We start from the raw sequence: 17,516 nt of genomic DNA, 5'->3' as shown, positions 1-17,516 counted from the left end.
TCCCAGTTTCAGTGATATGAAGCTTCATTTAACTGCTCAAACTGAAAATTTTTAATCTACTTCTAAAATGAATAGTTATTACTAAGGATTAAAGATCTCCAAATGTTCTCCATGTTCTTTTGAAAGGTGTGTAAAGACCCTCAACTTTTAATATCTTTTCCTTTTTTTTTTTTTTAAAGATTTTATTTATTTGTTTGACAGAGAGAAATCACAAGAAAGCAGAGAGGCAGGCAGAGAGAGAGGAGGAAGCAGGCTCCCTGCTGAGCAGAAAGCCCGATGCGGGGCTCGAACCCAGGACCTGGGATCATGACCTGAGCCGAAGGCAGCGGCTTAACCCACTGAGCCACCCAGGCACCCCTCAACTTTTAATATCTTAAAGTCAAATCAAATTCCTAAAGTCCTTTGGCAAATAACTTCTTAAAATCTTCAAAGGCCCCTACCTTATAATTTGAAACAGAAATGAGCTACTGATACGAGTTTACTGGGTTTGGGGATAGCAAAAATATCACAATGCTAGCAGACCTAAGACTGTGTCTATACCTATATCACCAAAGAAACTGTTTAGGAAATTAACTCATAGATAGATAGCCTTCATGTGGAAAACACATTATTTTTCCTTCAAGAAACTTTTTCTGGATTAGATAGCAGTTACTCAGGAAGATCTGTGATCTGTGAGTTAAATCAAAGGTCTGCCTTTAACACTTCTAACCTCTAAGCTTGAGAATAACTAAGTGACCATTTTTTTTTTTAATCCAAGAAAGTTGAACATGCATGGAGAGTTGTACACCTTTTGTTCACCCCAGGCGGCCTCCTGTTTTGCATCCTATTTCACTTAACTTTTTGGCACCAAATTTATAGTTTCTTTACCAAGAATAGTAGTCTTAGCAAACCAGTATAGTGTGAAGAGAGGCTTATCATAAAGGGGAAAAAAAGTATATGGTCTTCTCATAGTCTTCTTATCATGAAGTGGGACCATAGGTTTCAAGGGAGACCTAACTTCAGATGCTATCCGGAAGGAGCCATTCAAATCCCCACTAATCCCACAGCAAATGACTCAACCTGCTTCCTATTTATAAGGTCAACGAAGAAAGGAGTAGTCAAAGCCCCAAGGGGTAAAATCCCCTACTTGGGAGCCAAAGCACTGTCCTAGGCAGTTAAACCTACATTCTACCTAGTCTGACTACACAGTCAGTTTGCCAGCAGGTCGGGAAGCGTGGGTGTCCTGAAAACTCAAAACAGGAAAGAGACCATTCAGGTCTACTAGTTCATTCTTCAGAGATCAAAAGTGAGGTGAAGTGAATTGTTCAAGACAAAACAAAACAGCGGCACACCTAGGACTAAAACTCTACTGTTTGGTCTAGAGTCCAGAATTTTCTCTGGAACAGAATTTATGTGATGCTGATTTTTTTTTTTAATGTAAGCTGCTTTAATCAGCTAATAACACAAGTTATTAAGAGTATATAAAGAAACCGTTGAAGTAAAATTACCAATTTATGGAAATCATTACAGATAAAAACAAAGGCAAGTGATGCTATGTGAAGAAAATGAAAAAATTCTTCACGCATGGCATGTTAGCCCTGAAAGACTACCGGAAGGTGATATTCCTTCAAGGTTTTTACAAGGGTTTGTTGTTGTTGTTTGGTCTTTTGTGGTTGTGTTTTTCCGGGGAAGAGGAGAAGTCATTTTGTTTGGTTTTGCTTGTTTAGATCCTTTGTGTGTGTGTGTGTGTGTCGCAATTTTTTTGTCATTAACATATAATGTATTGTTTGTTTCAGGGGTACAGGCCAGTGATTCATCAGCCTTACACAATTCACAGCACTCACCATAGCACATACCCTCCCCAGTGTCCATCACCCAGCCACCCCACCTCTCCTCCACCTCACCCCACCCCACCCCAGCAACCTTCAGTTTGTTTTGTGAGATTAAGAGTCTCTTATGGTTAGCCTCCCTCTCTGCTTTCCTCTTGTTTAATTTCAAACAGCGCCTCCCAGGCACCTTTTCTTTTCCGGGGATTCCGTGTGAACTTGAGCCCCTTTTTTTATTTCACCGGAACTGAAGGCCAGACACCAAGGTCTTTCCCTAAGAGGCAGAGATGTTTCTTAACGAAGTAACGAAATAAAGATACTTTCTCAATGCCTTCTTACACTGTTGCAAAGGGAGGCAAAGGGAAAGGAGGAAGGGAAGAAAGTGGGGCGGGGTATCTATCCTCTGCGCCCCCTACCCCAAGCCCTGGCAGAGCGCTGGCGGGCGGCGGGCCCTGGACAGAGAACGGGGAGCCCCAGGCCCCGCTAGGCACAGAGAGGCAGCCGCCCAGCGCCAGAGAGGCCATCGCCTTCAGGAGACCCAGGAGGAGGTAGGAGGCGGCCGGAAAGCTGGAGATCCGCTCCGCTGCTTGCCGCTGGGGTGGGAGCGGGAGCGCGAGCGCAGCAAGGTGTGGGCTCGTCTTGGAGCGAACATCTGGAGAGTGGAGCCTGTGCCGCAGGGGGTTGCAAAAGCAGAGCGGGTCCCCGTGGGGCTGTAGTTTACAGTAGAGTTAGGATCGCTGTGCGCGTGTGTGGGCGCGCGGGATCGCAGGGGCGTTAAGAAAGAATCCCCGCAGGCCAATTCTTAGAGAATATGTTGTTGAGATATTCCAGACTGGGTTGGTATATATGGCTATCCCGGTGGATTGACAAGACACGGTGCAATCTTCAAAGGGCTTTTGCAAAAGGTGTCTGCACATTGCTAAGGTTTCAGAAATACCAGCCTGCACCACAGTTGTTTTGGAAGAATGATGAATTAAAATGACTTAGCTCCAAATGTTAATCTTGATCCCGAGGAACATGAGAATCTAGCTTGGTGCTCCCATTTAGGAAATGACTGCGCCTGAGTAAAGTTACAGGAAAGAATCATAAAATGGAGGGGTCATTAAAAAAACCGATCAGGTCCAGCACTCATTTCCCCCAAAAGTTAAATATTTAAAACAACCAAAACAATTATTTATCTTAAAGTTAATACTTTCCCAGGTATATTAATGACTCATAAATCATTTATATCACACAACACATTTTCATTGACTGTCACGTTCAAAGTAACGCAGGAGATTGAAAAGAAAGAGGTAGGAGAGGGAGGGGAAAGATAGGAGGGGGAGGGAGAGGGGGAGGAGAAAGGGGCTGGAGGAGGGAGAAGAGGAAGAGGAGGAGAAGACTACAAAGAGGATCCTCTAACAATCTGCCAAGGGCAGCGCCTGGGTGACTCAGTTGGTTGAGCATCTAACTCTTGGTTTTGGTTGAGGTCTGATCTCATGGGTCTGGGATGGAGACCCTGTGGTCTCTGAGCTCAGCAGGGAGTCAGCTTGAAGATTCTCTACCTCTGCCCCACTCCTGTTCCCTCTCTCTCTAAAATAAATCAGTCACTGCTCTCTCTCAAATAACTAACTAACTAAATAAAATTTTTTAAAAGATTTTATTTATTTATTTGACAGAGAGAGATCACAAATAGGCAAAGAGGCAGGCAGAGAGAGAGGAAGGGAAGCAGGCTCCCTGCCAAGCAAGGAGCCTGATGCGGGGCTCAATCCCAGGACCCTGAGATCATGACCTGAGCCGAAGGCAAAGGCTTTAACCCACTGAGCCACCCAGGTGCCCCAATAAATAAATCTTTTTTTTTTTTAATCTACCAAGAAAAGATAATTCTAAGTCAATGCACATTAATGTGCCAAAGCGGACATAAAAGTTGGGTTTAAAAAAAATTAAGTGTGTGATAAAGTTATGACCAAAAAATCAATAAGGAAAGGAAACATTATCCTTTATATGCTATGAAAATGAAATGATCGGAAAAAGTCTTGTCCGTGCTTCTCATCATACCATACTTCTAAATTTAATTCAGAGAAATAAAGAATAAACTATTTTTAAAAATCATAAACCAACATGAAGCAAATTTTTTTTAAGATTTTATTTATTTACTTGACAGAGAGAGATCACAAGTAGGCAGAGAGGCAGGCAGAAAGGGGGAAGCAGGCTCCCCTCTGAGCAGAGAGCCCGACGTGACACGGGGCTTGATCCCAGGACTCTGGGATCATGACCCGAGCCAAAGACAGAGGCTCAACCCACTGAGCCACCCAGGTGCCCTGAAGCAAATTTAAGTATACATTTACTACTTGAGAATAGGAAGGACTAAGTAAAATCTTGAAAAAAATAACAATAAAAACCACTGACAGCCTTAACTGTAAAAATAAAATCTCTTTAGGAAAAAAACAAATGAAATTAGAAGAAAAAGTTAGAAAAATATTTGCCAGTGTAAAACAACAATATAGAAAAAGTTTATATCTTTACTATAGAAAAAATATTAACAACTCAGTAAGATGGGTCCTGAAATAGAAAGTTGGTCAAACATCTTAATAGGCAAAAAAATTACAGTTATAGATAAACATTTGAAAAAATATTTCCATAAAACACTGAAACATAATTCATTGTCACAAAAACTTAAATGAAAAAAAGAAGACAGATGTAATATTTTATGCACCAATTTATCCTAAAACTTGTATGTTAATATTGTATGCTAAAGAAGTAGAATTAAAATAAGTGCTTATTTTCTGGAAATTGGAAAATAATTTCTGAGGGATCATTAAGCAATAAATACTAAGAATCTTACAAGTATTCATACTCTGAACACAGTAATTCCATTTTAGCAACTTATTCTATGGACTAGTCATAGATTCACACAGATTTGTGAAAATAATGATTGTTGTTCACTGACTTGGGAAATGCATAAGATAAAATGTAAATTGCAAAAAGTGGGTTACAATGAATAAAAGCCTTTTTGTACACATTATATACACCTGTATGTATCATAAACAGGGCCACACTGAAGACTAGAGGAAATATTCCAGAATATTGAGGGTCATCACTGGGTCATGAAATTATGATTAATATCCCAACATTTTCATAAGGAACATGAATTGCTTTCATTACCAGCAAAATAAATATTATAAAATGGAAAACAATACAAAAGAACAAAAATAAATTATCCAACATTCTCAGGAAACCAAATAAAATTCTATAAAATAAAAAGCAACACTTTTAAATTCTAAAATAGTATGCAATTTAAAGCTAAGGATTTTGCAACTTAATCTCTGAGAAAATAATTACTTTCATTATAAAAAATCACAAATCTAGCCTCCTCTTCCTGATCACCATATGTTATTAGCGTAAATGTCTTTTATGATTTCTAGTGACTTTTCACATTCTTTTTGCATAATTATAGCAAATGGGATATGATGTTAAGATATGTGAGACAATCATGTAAATTTGAGGATGAATTAAATATATTAAAATTGTTAAATTTGTAAGTTGTGCTGATATGGTTTGCACATAAAACATATTCTTTCAATCAGCAATGCATAATGAAGTATTTATGGGTGAAATGACACAATGTCTAGAATTTGCTTAAATACTCTAGCCCACCCACAAACACAAAAGTGAAGGTCTAAATGAAACAAAATTGTAAAAATATTTATAATTCTTGAAGCTGCATAATAGGTTCATGAGAACTTATACTTTTTTCTCTCCTTTTGTGTATGCTTTAGATTTTTCACAATAAGTTTTTAAAATGTCAATGGAATAGTTTGGGCAGCTACTAATAATATATTTTTCTTTCTTTTTTTTTTTTTAAAGATTTTATTTATTTATTTGACAGACAGAGATCACAAGTAGGCAGAGAGGCAGGCAGAGAGAGAGGAAGGGAAGCAGGCTCCCCGCTGAGCAGAGAGCCCGACGCGGGACTCGATCCCAGGACCCTGAGATCATGACCCGAGCCGAAGGCAGCGGCTCAACCCACTGAGCCACCCAGGCGCCCATAAATATATTTTTCAAATAGGAAAACATCATCCAAGAGAAATCCAATAGAATGACAGCTTTTAAGGCAGTAGGATTTATCCTCAGTACTTTTTATGTTGTTCAGGTCTAAGATACCACTGGCTTTTCAGTTACTTTACCTCCCCAACACCTCCTGTTCTTCTCCTTCCTGTTAACAATGTTTGCCACTACATGAATACTAGACGTGGGTCAGGAACCATGATGGACATTTTTTTCAAATTTCAATAATCTAAAAGCTGTTTATTCTATTGAAAAGAAACATATTCTCAGGGGTGCCTGGGTGGCTCAGTGGGTTAAAGCGTTTGCCTTTGGCTCAGGTCATAATCCCAGGGTCCTGGGATCGAGCCCCTGCATCAGAATCCCTGCTCAGTGGGAAGCCTGCTTCTCCCTCTCCCACTCCCCCTGCTTGTGTTCCCTCTCTTACTCTGTCTCTCTCTCTCTCTGTCAAATAATAAATAAAATCTTTTTTAAAAATTCTCGAATTTATATTTTAATAAATAAATAAAAACATATTATTTAATTTGTATTGTTTTAAATAAGTCAATATTCCCATCAGTTACAGGTGGCAATAAAAATTTATTTGTATAACTGTAAAGAAATACCATCCAAAAACCTGGCCCTACCCTGCTATTCCTTGTTGCCACAGCTGGGAGCCAAGTTTGAGAAGTCCAGAAAGATGAGGTAGAAGGATACAGTTCTCTTGTGTTATTTCAATATTTGTCTTTTCTCCTGCCATAAATTTGAGATAGGAAGCAGCACAGAAATATATTATTATAGGAGATGAAACTTCTTGCTTATGAAAATCTCTTATCACCTTCAAGCTTGATACAAGACTTCTGCCCCCATTTGGAAGTTTGTAATCTGCCCTGTCCCAGAATTCTAAGTTAGTGGACCCACCATGGACGAGAGGCAAACACAAGGGGATTTCAGGCCATCACGCTTGTGTGACTCTAATCCATCTTCTTGGTCCTTACTCATCTCTGATCCCCAGGCTCTATGCCCCACCCTCCATCCTGGCATGTACCACCAGAAGTCTTGATGTTTATGTTTTTTCCTACCATTTGTACCTTCAGTTTTCCCCCAAAGGCATTGATTTATCATCATGCTTTTAGTGACTCGCCTCTGCCTGAACTTTGGTTCCAGTGAATTCTCCATGCCTCCCTCCAGCTTTTTTTTTAAGCTTTCCCACTTTCCTGCTCCTCCTCCAGCTACTCAAACCACACTCCAGCGTCGCTGGGCATGGGTACCTGATGCTTCCAGGGCCAGGGGGTTGTGATACCGTTCGCAACCAGCCCTAAGCATGTGATTCTCACAAACTGTCACTTTGACAAAGATTTGTAAAATAAATGCTCATAATATGTACTTGCTGGGGTGTTTTTACCATCACCTTGGCCAGAGGGAAAGGATGTGGGCTTTGTTTACAGTCATAGGGACAATGAAGCACATTTACTCTTCAGTGCATTTTGAAAGTATAGCTTCCCTCATACCAGCTCGGTGCAGATATCGTTTCCTGGTAACAAGGAAAATGAGTAACACTTAAACTTGAAGCTAAAACCAAAAGCTTTGTTTGAATAAGTATTTTCTAATTATTCCACAACCCAATCTTACACTAGAAAAATTACCCAGACTAATTAAATCACTAATTAAATAAGTAAAATTTGAGTTTTACTTATTTTTCCTCAGTTTGCATTCAAACGTTGTGTGACTTAAAACATTTTTTTTCAACTACTCACCTATTCCACAAAACAGCTTGTTCCTGTGGACCACTCTATTCAATTCAACCAAATTTGCTAGGCCTCAATTATGTTCAAAATATTAAAATTAGGGGCGCCTGGGTGGCTCAGTGGGTTAAGCCACTGCCTTCGGCTCAGGTTATGATCTCAGGGTCCTGGGATCAAGCCCCACATCTGGCTCTCTGCTCAGTGGGAAGCCTGTTCCCCCCCCCCACACACACACTGCCTGCCTCTCTGCCTACTTGTGATCTCTCTCTGTGTCAAATAAAAAAATAATAATAAAATAAAAATTTAAAAAAAAACTAAAATAATAAATGTGTCATAATAATCATAGCTGACAGTTACTAAGTCCTAGTCTGTGCTAGGCACAGCAATTGTCATGTATTGTTTTTTTAAAAGATTTTGTGTATTTATTTGCGTGAGACAGAGAACACGGGGTCGGGGGTGGGAGCAGAGGAAGAGGAAAAAGCAGAGTCCCCAGCTAGCAGGGAGCCTGACATGGGGCTTGATCCCAGGACCCTGAGATCATGACCTGAGCCAAAGCCAGAAGTTTAACTGACTAAGCCACCCAGGGCCTGTGTCGCATATTATTTAACCCTGACAGCAACACTACAAAGTAGGGGGGTTATTATTTTCAACTGCTAAACTGAAAATTCCTTAGTATAGAAGTTTAGAGATATTCTAAAGTGTTATCAAAAAATGAGTTACATTTTTAAACTAAAAAATGACAGGCTGCCTGGGTGGCTCAGTCAGTTAAGCATCTGCCTTCAGCTCAGGTCATGATCCCAGGGTCCTGGGATGGAGAAGCATGTCAGGGTCCTTGCTCAGCGGAATGTCTGCTTCTCCCTCTTCCTCTGCCTACTGCTCCTCCTGCTTGAATGCGCCATCTCTTTCCCTCTCTGTGTCAAATCATAAAGAAGTGAAATCTTTTTTTTAAAATGACATAAGAAACACATATAGGCAAATACATAACCTTGGAGGCAAATACCAGAAGACTATATCTCACTTACTCAGAGTCTGAGTTCACAATGGTCTTTGCCACTGATGTCCTATCATAAGAGTTTCATCATTTGTTAGCATTTCTTCCAGGAGATGGAAAGGTGTGAGGGAGAGGGGAAAGGAGAGAACAATCGAATTTAAAGTTTTTCAGCTGCTAGGTGCTCTGGTAAGAAGTTGGTTAAGGGATAATCAGAAATGACTGATTTGGCCCAGATTTTGAATTCACCATAATCTCCAAAATCTGGATTTACATATCAAATTTGGACACTGAACTAGAAAGCATTCGCTTTTGGACACCTACAAAAGCCAGAGAATTTCTCTACATTATCCCATTTAGTAATTACAATGATATGACATAGCAGGTTTTCATACCCCTGTTTTATAGGTAAGGAAACCAAGTCTCGCAAAGATAAAGTAATGTGCTCAAGATACCAAAATTGTGATGTCTCTGGGGAAAGTAGCTGAGATGACTCAGAGAAACTGAATTTTGAGATTATGTAGATGTTGGTTCAAATTAGAGTTCTGATATATTCCTGCTGTGTAACCTTGGACCAGCTCTTCACCCTGTCTGAACTTCTGTTTCCTTAACCATAAGATGGAGATAATGATGCCTAATACATAGACTTATATAATAATTAAATGAGGTAATGTATACACAGGAGATGAGTTCTTCAAATGATAGTTCGAATTGATAGTACAGATCATAGTTATTCTAATTCCTACCCAGTGTGATTAATGTAGTAAAGGGAAAACCCAGATCTGCCTCAGTTGGGCCAAGACTCTCCCTCAAATGGCAGTCATTGTGCCCTAGAGTAAAAATGTAGAGAAGGACAGAAACTAAAATGAAACTTATACGAGGAAAGGATGGAGGTATGGCCAGAATAAGGAGGGTCAAGGAGCTCTCCGTATCAAAGCTTCATTCATTTTAAGCAACATAAACCACATTTCTAAAGGAGTTTACTGTAAAGATATGGGTTGAAGTAGCTCACAAAATCAAAGGAAACTTGAATAGAACAAGGCTTTTTGCACAACCAGTAAAGAGGACTCAGTCATGAATGCAGGTTGGATAGTTTCTTCAGGATACAACAAAGGAAATGAAGCCTCCAGCCATTTTCCCTCCTTAAGCCACTCACTAAGTTTCAAGACCCTGGGAGAGAGAATCAGTTCATCTGTGCTGGGTCTTGTATTTGTCCCACGGTTAAAGGAGTCTAGTCACCTATGGCAGCCTGGTTACTTCAAATGACAGGGAAGGCAGGATTCACCAAGGAAAATTGGAATCCCTGAAAAGGAGTATGGAAGCCTGAGCAGGTGGAAAGAACAGGGTTCACAACAAAGTATATGTAGGTGGTGGGAGAAAAGTCACAAGAGGAAGCTTCTTTTATACCATTGATCAAAATGTTTTATAAGTGTTCCTTTGCCTGGGTGCCCCATGACAATGTGGGCTCCTTAAGGGCTGGGGGCTTCTTTGAATATCTGTCTTTAGTGAAGGTCCCATAATCAGCAAATCTTAGCAAATCTTAGATTCGTAGAAAGTTCCTATTTCACCACACCAACGTCACCATGGAATAATTATTGATTGGATCCCATAAACAAAAGAAAAATATTCATTTACAAATACGGCACAGATGAATAAAATGGAGGATTAGATGCTGAATCTAAATAACAAATTTGTTAATAATAATAACAAAATTAATAAATAATTTAATAATAAATTAGTTAAAAGTTCAAATTCCATTCTCTAGAATTTGTGACTAAAAGTGAGAAAGAAAAAAGATCTTTAAAGTCTGGTAAACAACAGACACAACTTTTACTGTGTAGTTTGATATACACAATAAACTTATCCCTTCATAGTGAGGTTTGTGTTTTTTTTAAAGATTTTATTTATTTATTTGACAGACAGAGATCACAAGCAGGCAGAGAGGCAGGCAGAGAGCGAGGAAGGGAAGCAGGCTCCCTGCTGAGCGGAGAGCCCAATGCAGGGCTCGATCCCAGGACGCTGGGATCATGACCTGAGCCAAAGGCAGAGGCCTTAACCCACTGAGCCACCCAAGGGCCCCCATAGTGAGTTTTAAAAGAAAGTCAAAATTTCATTTAAAAAACAAATGCAAGGGGCACCTGTGTGGCTCAGTCAGTTAAGTGATTGCCTTTGGCTCGGGCCATGATCTCAGGGTCTTGAGATCGAGCCCTGTGTCAGTCTCCCTCTCGCTCTCCCTGCTCATGCTCAATCTCACTTTCTGTCACATAAATAAACAAAATCTTTCTAAAAATGTGATCCATAGAGAAAGATGCTGGCCCTTTACATCCATCCATGCCAGGGTGAGACCATACTTTATCCACTACCACACCCCAACAACCTGCAACTCTGAGTTGTTTTCTCATAGGAGCATATGCGTTCATTGATTTTCCCATACCTCTTGCACATTCCCTTAGTAAGACTATATTTCAGAAGGTTCGAGATAGACCTTAAAATGTTGGAATACAACCTAAAACATGGGCCTTAAAACTAAATGGCTCATGTGGGAATCCAACTCATATTTATTGACTATGGACACTTGTAATTGATAACAAATGACTTGCCTTGGTGATATTATATTGCCCTGAACTAACAAAGTCACCTCTCAACTAAGGGTGACATCATAAATGCTCTCTGTCTGCAATAGTTAATTTTAATGTGTCCATTTCGCTAGAGTGTGGTGTCCAGGTGTTTGGCCGACCACCAGTCCAGATGGGATACTGTGAAGCTACGTCTTAGAAGTGATTCACATTTAGTCTGTAGACTTTGAACAAAACAAGTTACCCTCCATAATGTGGGCAAGTTTCATCGAGTCAGTTGAAGGCCTTAACAGCTAGAACTGAGGTTTCAGGATAGATATAGATGTATATGCTATTTGATCTGTTTCTCTGGAGAACCCTGAGTGATATAATATCTTAGAGTGTTTCCAAAGGTTTTGTGAATGGAAGGTAGGTGACTCTCTTTTTAAAATTTAAAATAGTGCAATTAAGTGATTTTTCTCTGATTCTATAGCTTATAAATCTATAAATAGCACATTTTTCTCTCACTTCCTTGTTTAAAACCCATAAATGGTTTCCCAGCCTCCAAAATTCTTAGCATTGTCTCCAGCGCCCTGTGTGATCTGCCCCAGATAGGCTCATTTGAGCAGATTTAAAGACATCACTTCCTACCATTGGGTATGACAATCAGTGGAACAAAGAATGCCTCAGTCTCTCCCTGGAGAACAAAGAACTAAAGCACTTAGTCATAGATGCTCTTAATAGTCTCAGAGGGATATCTGAGTGGATTGTCCTATCACTTGCTAGATATTTCTGTCCAGACAACAGGGGCCTGCCCTCAGATGTAGATTACTGTCTACTCTAAGAACTGCTAAGTGCCAATGACAAGGCTTTATTCATGGGCGCTCATTTCCCAGACCCCATTTCTATAACTCAGTCTATTTTGACAATACAACACCCCCCATAGGTGTGTTGCAATCCACTGTCCTGGTCTCCTAAGGTACACACCCTGATCCCTTTGATGGAACTTGAGAAACTCCCTGGTGCCTATGAATTATTAGAAAGGACATCTTTGTATCATTAGAAGCACATTTACAGAACTATCTCTCAGGTTACTGCCACAGAAGGCACCTTATATCTACTTTGGATCTTTATTTTCTTCAGTTTGAGCGAGAAATGTTTTCTAATACAGTCCCCATCATCTGAGAGTAATGTTCCCTTGTGGGGTCTAGAGCTCCCTGTGCCCTGATTATGTTGTCCCATTCCTGAATAATATGGCCATATGGTTTGTCCCTATCTCTGAGTCATTCTGCACCTTCTCCTAAACCCGTCTAATAACACTCTGTTGTCAAAATACGGAAGAACTGAGGTTATCCCATTCCCACCCCTGAACAAGCAGGGTTGAGAGATAAGCTATTTACTTTTGGGGAAATACGCTAATAAGAAATTCCATAACAGAAAGAGAAATCTGTGGAAATTTCTCAATAAAATCTAGTAATGGAATGAATGTGTAGAAAGTTACAACTATACCCGCATCCATCAGCTGGCTGTGCCACCATATCTCAGGCTATAACACACACACACACCCTCATTATCACCACCATCACAACAACAATGCAAAGGGACAAGGAAAAGGGATAAGTATCCCATAATCCTAATCAATTATAATCACAGGATTATGAAAAGAAAAATCTGGATAGTGTGACTGTAAGTATTAAAGGAATCAACAGAAGGAAGAGGTTCTGTGTAGGACCTAGAAAATGAGAAGTAAAGCAAGAACGGTCAGTGTCTTTCACACGTCATCCAAGGGGGAAGTGACTTGAACCTTGAGCTTGGACGTACCATTTCTCTAGGCAGATAATAAAGATAATAGCTCCCACCCACAGAGTTCCAGCTCTGTGCCACGGAAAGTTCTAAGCCCTAGGCATTTACAAACCCATTTAAATGCATAGCAGCCTATAAGTAAGTGCTGTTATTCCCCATTTTCAGGTAGGGAAAACTGAGACACAAAAGATGTATTTATTTCCCTGGTCCCAAAACCAGGAGAGGAGCTGGACTTGATTCTAGATACAGGCCCCCAGGATCTGCTCTCTAAGATTAGAAGAGTAAAACTGGACAAGACAGCTTTCCTTTCTGTTTAGGAAGAGAGAAGAGAAAACTAGTGTTTGTTGGGCAAATGTGAGTTGCTGAGCATTAGGCCAAGAGTGTTACATATACTGTGTTGGAAACAACCCCTGAATCAAACCATCTGATCCTCATTTTATGGAGGTATAATGGGCCTCAGGGAGGTCCCTGGAGAATCAAGTACTTTCTTGAGGATTACTTGGGGAACTTGTCAAAATCAGAGACAGTGTGTTGGTTTCCTTTCATTCATCTTGAAACTAAGCAACAAACAAATGTAGTATATTAAACAGATCCCGGCAAGAAGATGCAATCTTGAGATTATGGTCCATGTGTTTATCTGATATGGACCAATGAACCACTTGATAAAACATGCCACACACACACACACACACACACACACACACACACACATAAAAACAAAAACAGGAAATTCAGTTCAGCTGTCTTCTGAACTAAGTCAAATTTAGTTGAGCGTGACTTAATAGATTCCATTCTGCTGCTTATGTGAGTCAACAGAGAGTGTTATGTTTAATGAAAAAGACGTCTCAGAATCTGCAGAAATCAGTACATTTTAAATCATTCCAATTGTTTGGTTAGTACCATAAAAACTTGTTTAGATGTAGGAGAGAGTTAAAATAGAAGTTACAAAAGCTGGAGCCAAAATCAGCATCCCTGAATCTCTCCAAGTACAACAACTTACCCAGAGACATTTCCTTCAAACAAATTTACATTTTCTTTTAAGGATAAAAGTAGTGGACCTTCTAGAAGGGTCTATGGAAAATAAAGATAAAAATTGAAGACTAAAACTTACTATCCTATGGTGATCATGTTTATATCTGAGGCTGAGATAGTATTTTACAATGCATGCACGTTAGATAATATTTCTATGATGCTATTTATATACTTCTGGGTCTTTCTCAATTAACATTTAATTTAGAATCTTTTCCTATGCTATTAAATATTTTTTGAAATTTAAAGATTGTATAGTATTTATAGCCTAGATATACCACAGGGTATCTTCTGCTGTCGGACAGTCACTTCTGTTGTTAGAAGCTTGCACCACAATAAACCAAAGAATCAAAGGTAGCAAGAGTATTAACACATTACTCTGAAAAATTGAAAATAAGGAAAAGAATCAAGCATGTATCATGCCTTTCCAGCATGAACTCTTTTAGGGTAATCAAATTGTCGGAGAGAGAGCTTTTCTTTACAGAAAATTTCCAGTTCATGCAAAAGGATTGGTTGAATTAGAAAAAATACCATTTTGTAGGTTCTAATGAAATAATGGTTCTAGGCAATGATCATTAATAAATGTAATAACTAATAATTATGTAAAAAGTTAATAGGAACCTTGATAAAGAGCGCTCACCAGAACTACAAATCAATCTTAGAGTCACTGAAAGTGGGGCAAGCAGAAATTATATGCATACTGATATAATACAACAGGAAGTAGAAAACACCACACACACAGTATCCTTGCCAAAAAATAAAACTGTAAATGAGCCTGACTAATCAAGCCTCATTCTAAGTGCTAGTTTACAGAAAATAAGAGAGAAAGAGAAAATATTAAATGATACCATGAGGCAGACATCAGCTAAATCTGACATTCTACAGGACAAATGACCTAGTTTATTCAGCAAATAAATAGCAGGAGAAAGAGAAAGGGGGGACTGTTATACGTTAACTTCAGAGATGTGACATTGATATGTGCAGTGTGCAGACCCTTCTTATGGATTCTAATGTGAGCAAAACAATTATCAAAAGACATTCTTTAGTCAAGGAAGAAATGTGACCATAAACCTGTTTAATTCCCTTAGACTTAATAATGACATTTGGATACTTTTTGAAGCTTTTATCATATAGAAGTATTTGCAAATAAAATAATAAGAGGTCTTTCATTTGCTTTAAAATAGTCCTGGACAGAAAGCAAACAGAAACAGGTGAAATAAGAGTGGGAAAATATTAATAATTTCTAAAGCCAGGTAATGGATACACAGAGATTGAGTGTCATATTCTCTCTACATTTATATTGGTTTTTCCATAATAAAAAGTTTTCCTAAAAATATTTTCCTAAAATATTGAAATAAAAATCTTTGCATATATATGGCAAAGTTATATATAAATATCATTTTTGTAATATAGATATCATATATAGGTATGTTTCAGGATATTTATCTATCTTTGTTTGAAATTTTTCCTAAAACCACAGAGTATATTCCTAGAAAGAGAATTGTGAGGTCAAAAGGCACAAACTTATTTGAGGTTCTCAAAAAAAATTTTAAGTGCTCTCCAGAAAGTGTACATCAATTTATGACCCCACCGATGTCCATCACCAGACCATTATCAAAATTGAATATATATATTTGGAAACACTCTATTTTGATAGAGAAAAGCTATCTTGTTTTAATTAATCCTTTTCTTAGAAAATGAGTTGAAATCTTTGAATTAAAATTAGCCTCTTGTATTTTGTCTTCACTGAATTTTCTGGTTAAACCTTTTATCCATTTTTTACTGCAGTCTTAGAGATTTTTGGTTTGATCTATAAGTATTTTTTATATATTAAAAATAACAGCCCTTCTTAATCTGATGTCAAATACTTTCACATCTATTGTTTGATTTTTATTTTGTTCATTTATGACTCTTCAAAAGTCAACTTTCATGTAATCAAATCTATAAACATTTGTGCTTTCTTTCATTGCCTTTATGCTTAAAAAGTTCTGTTCCCTCCTAAGATGAGGTAAATACACATGTTCTTATAGACTTTTAATGATTTTTTGCTTTTTCATTTTTAATCCATCCAGATTTCATCTTGTTAGTGCTTTATGGTGTTAATAGGCATTTTTAGTCTTGTTTCAAATAGTTAGTCATTTTTTTTCTTCTTCATTTTTTTCTTTTCTTTTTCCTTTTTCAGGTTTAAGATACCTCCTGACACATAATAAAGCTCTCCATATACTCTTGTATGTTTCTGACCTTCTTGATAACACAGCTCCCTCTTACTATTGAATTTTGTGCCTACACCATATGATTATGATTTTACACCTGGTGAACAGAGATATTTGCAAATGACATATCCAATAAAGGGTTAGTATCCAAAATATATTTTAAAAAACCTTTACAACTCAACACCAAAAAACACAAATAATCCAATTTAAAAATGGGCAGCAGACATGAACAGGTATTTCTCTAAATAAAACATCCAGCTATCCAATAGACACATGAAAATGTGCTCAACATCACTCATCATCAGGGGAATGCAAATCAAAACCACAATGAGATATCACCGCACACCTATCACAATGGCTAAAAGAAAAACATAGGAAACAAGTGATGGCAAGGATGTAGAGAAATAGGAACCCTCGTGCACTGTTGGTGGGAATGCAAACTGGTGCAGCCACTGTGGAAAACAGTATGGAGGCGTCTCAAAAAATGAAAATTAGAATTATCATATGATCTAGAAATTCCACTATTAGATACTTACTCAAAGAATAGGAAAACATTAATTTGGGGTGCCTGGATGGCTCAGTGGGTTAAAGCCTCTGCCTTTGGCTCAGGTCATGATCCTGGGTCCTGGGATTGAGGCCTGCATCGGGCTCTCTGCTCAGCAGGGAACCTGCTTCCCCCCACTCTCTCTCTGCCTGCCTCTCTGCCAACTTGTGATCTCTGTCGTGAAATAAATAAACAAAATCTTTTTTAAAAATACTCTTAAAAAAAAGAAAGAAAACATTAATTTGAAAAGATATGTGCACACCTGTTTACTGCAGCATTACTTATAATAACCAAGTTATGGAAGCAACCCAGGGTCCATTGATAGATGAATGGATAAAGAAGATGTGGTACATATGTTTAATGGAATACTGATCAGGCATAAAAAAGAATAAAATCTTCACATTTGCAACAACATGGATGGATCTAGAGAGTATAACGCTAAGTGAAATAAGTCAGTCAGAGAGAGACAAATACCATCATTTCACTCATAAGTGGAATTTAAGAAACAAAACAAACTAAGAAAAAAAGAGACTGACAAAACAAAAACAGACTGTTAACTAGGTGGTTGGGGGTGTGAAATAGGAGAAGGTAATGAAGAGTACATTTATAGTGATGAGCACCAAGTAATGTGTAGAATCAATGAATCACGAGACCATACAACCTGCAACTATTATAACACTGTGTGTTAATTATACTGGAATTAAAAGATTTTTAATAATAAAAAAGTGATTAAAAATTACTTTTTTAGGGGCACCTGGGTGGCTCAGTGGGTTAAAGCCTCTGCCTTCGGCTCAGGTCATAATCCCAGGGT

General features: G+C 38.4%; 1 protein-coding gene across 1 annotated transcript in view; it reads right to left on the bottom strand.

Moving 5' to 3' along the window:
• Positions 1-7,044: 7,044 nt before the first annotated feature.
• Positions 7,045-17,516, bottom strand: part of LOC125083920 (uncharacterized) — a 153,868-nt gene continuing 143,396 nt past the window's right edge. Inside the window, exon 5 of the mRNA XM_047700938.1 lies at positions 7,045-7,362. The gene's annotated coding sequence lies outside the window, so the exon portion shown is untranslated. The remainder of the gene's footprint in view (positions 7,363-17,516) is intronic.

The sequence above is a fragment of the Lutra lutra genome, chromosome 13, assembly GCF_902655055.1.
Source record: "Lutra lutra chromosome 13, mLutLut1.2, whole genome shotgun sequence".
Lineage (NCBI taxonomy): Eukaryota > Metazoa > Chordata > Mammalia > Carnivora > Mustelidae > Lutra > Lutra lutra.
This window is presented reverse-complemented; position numbering and strand designations above follow the sequence as displayed.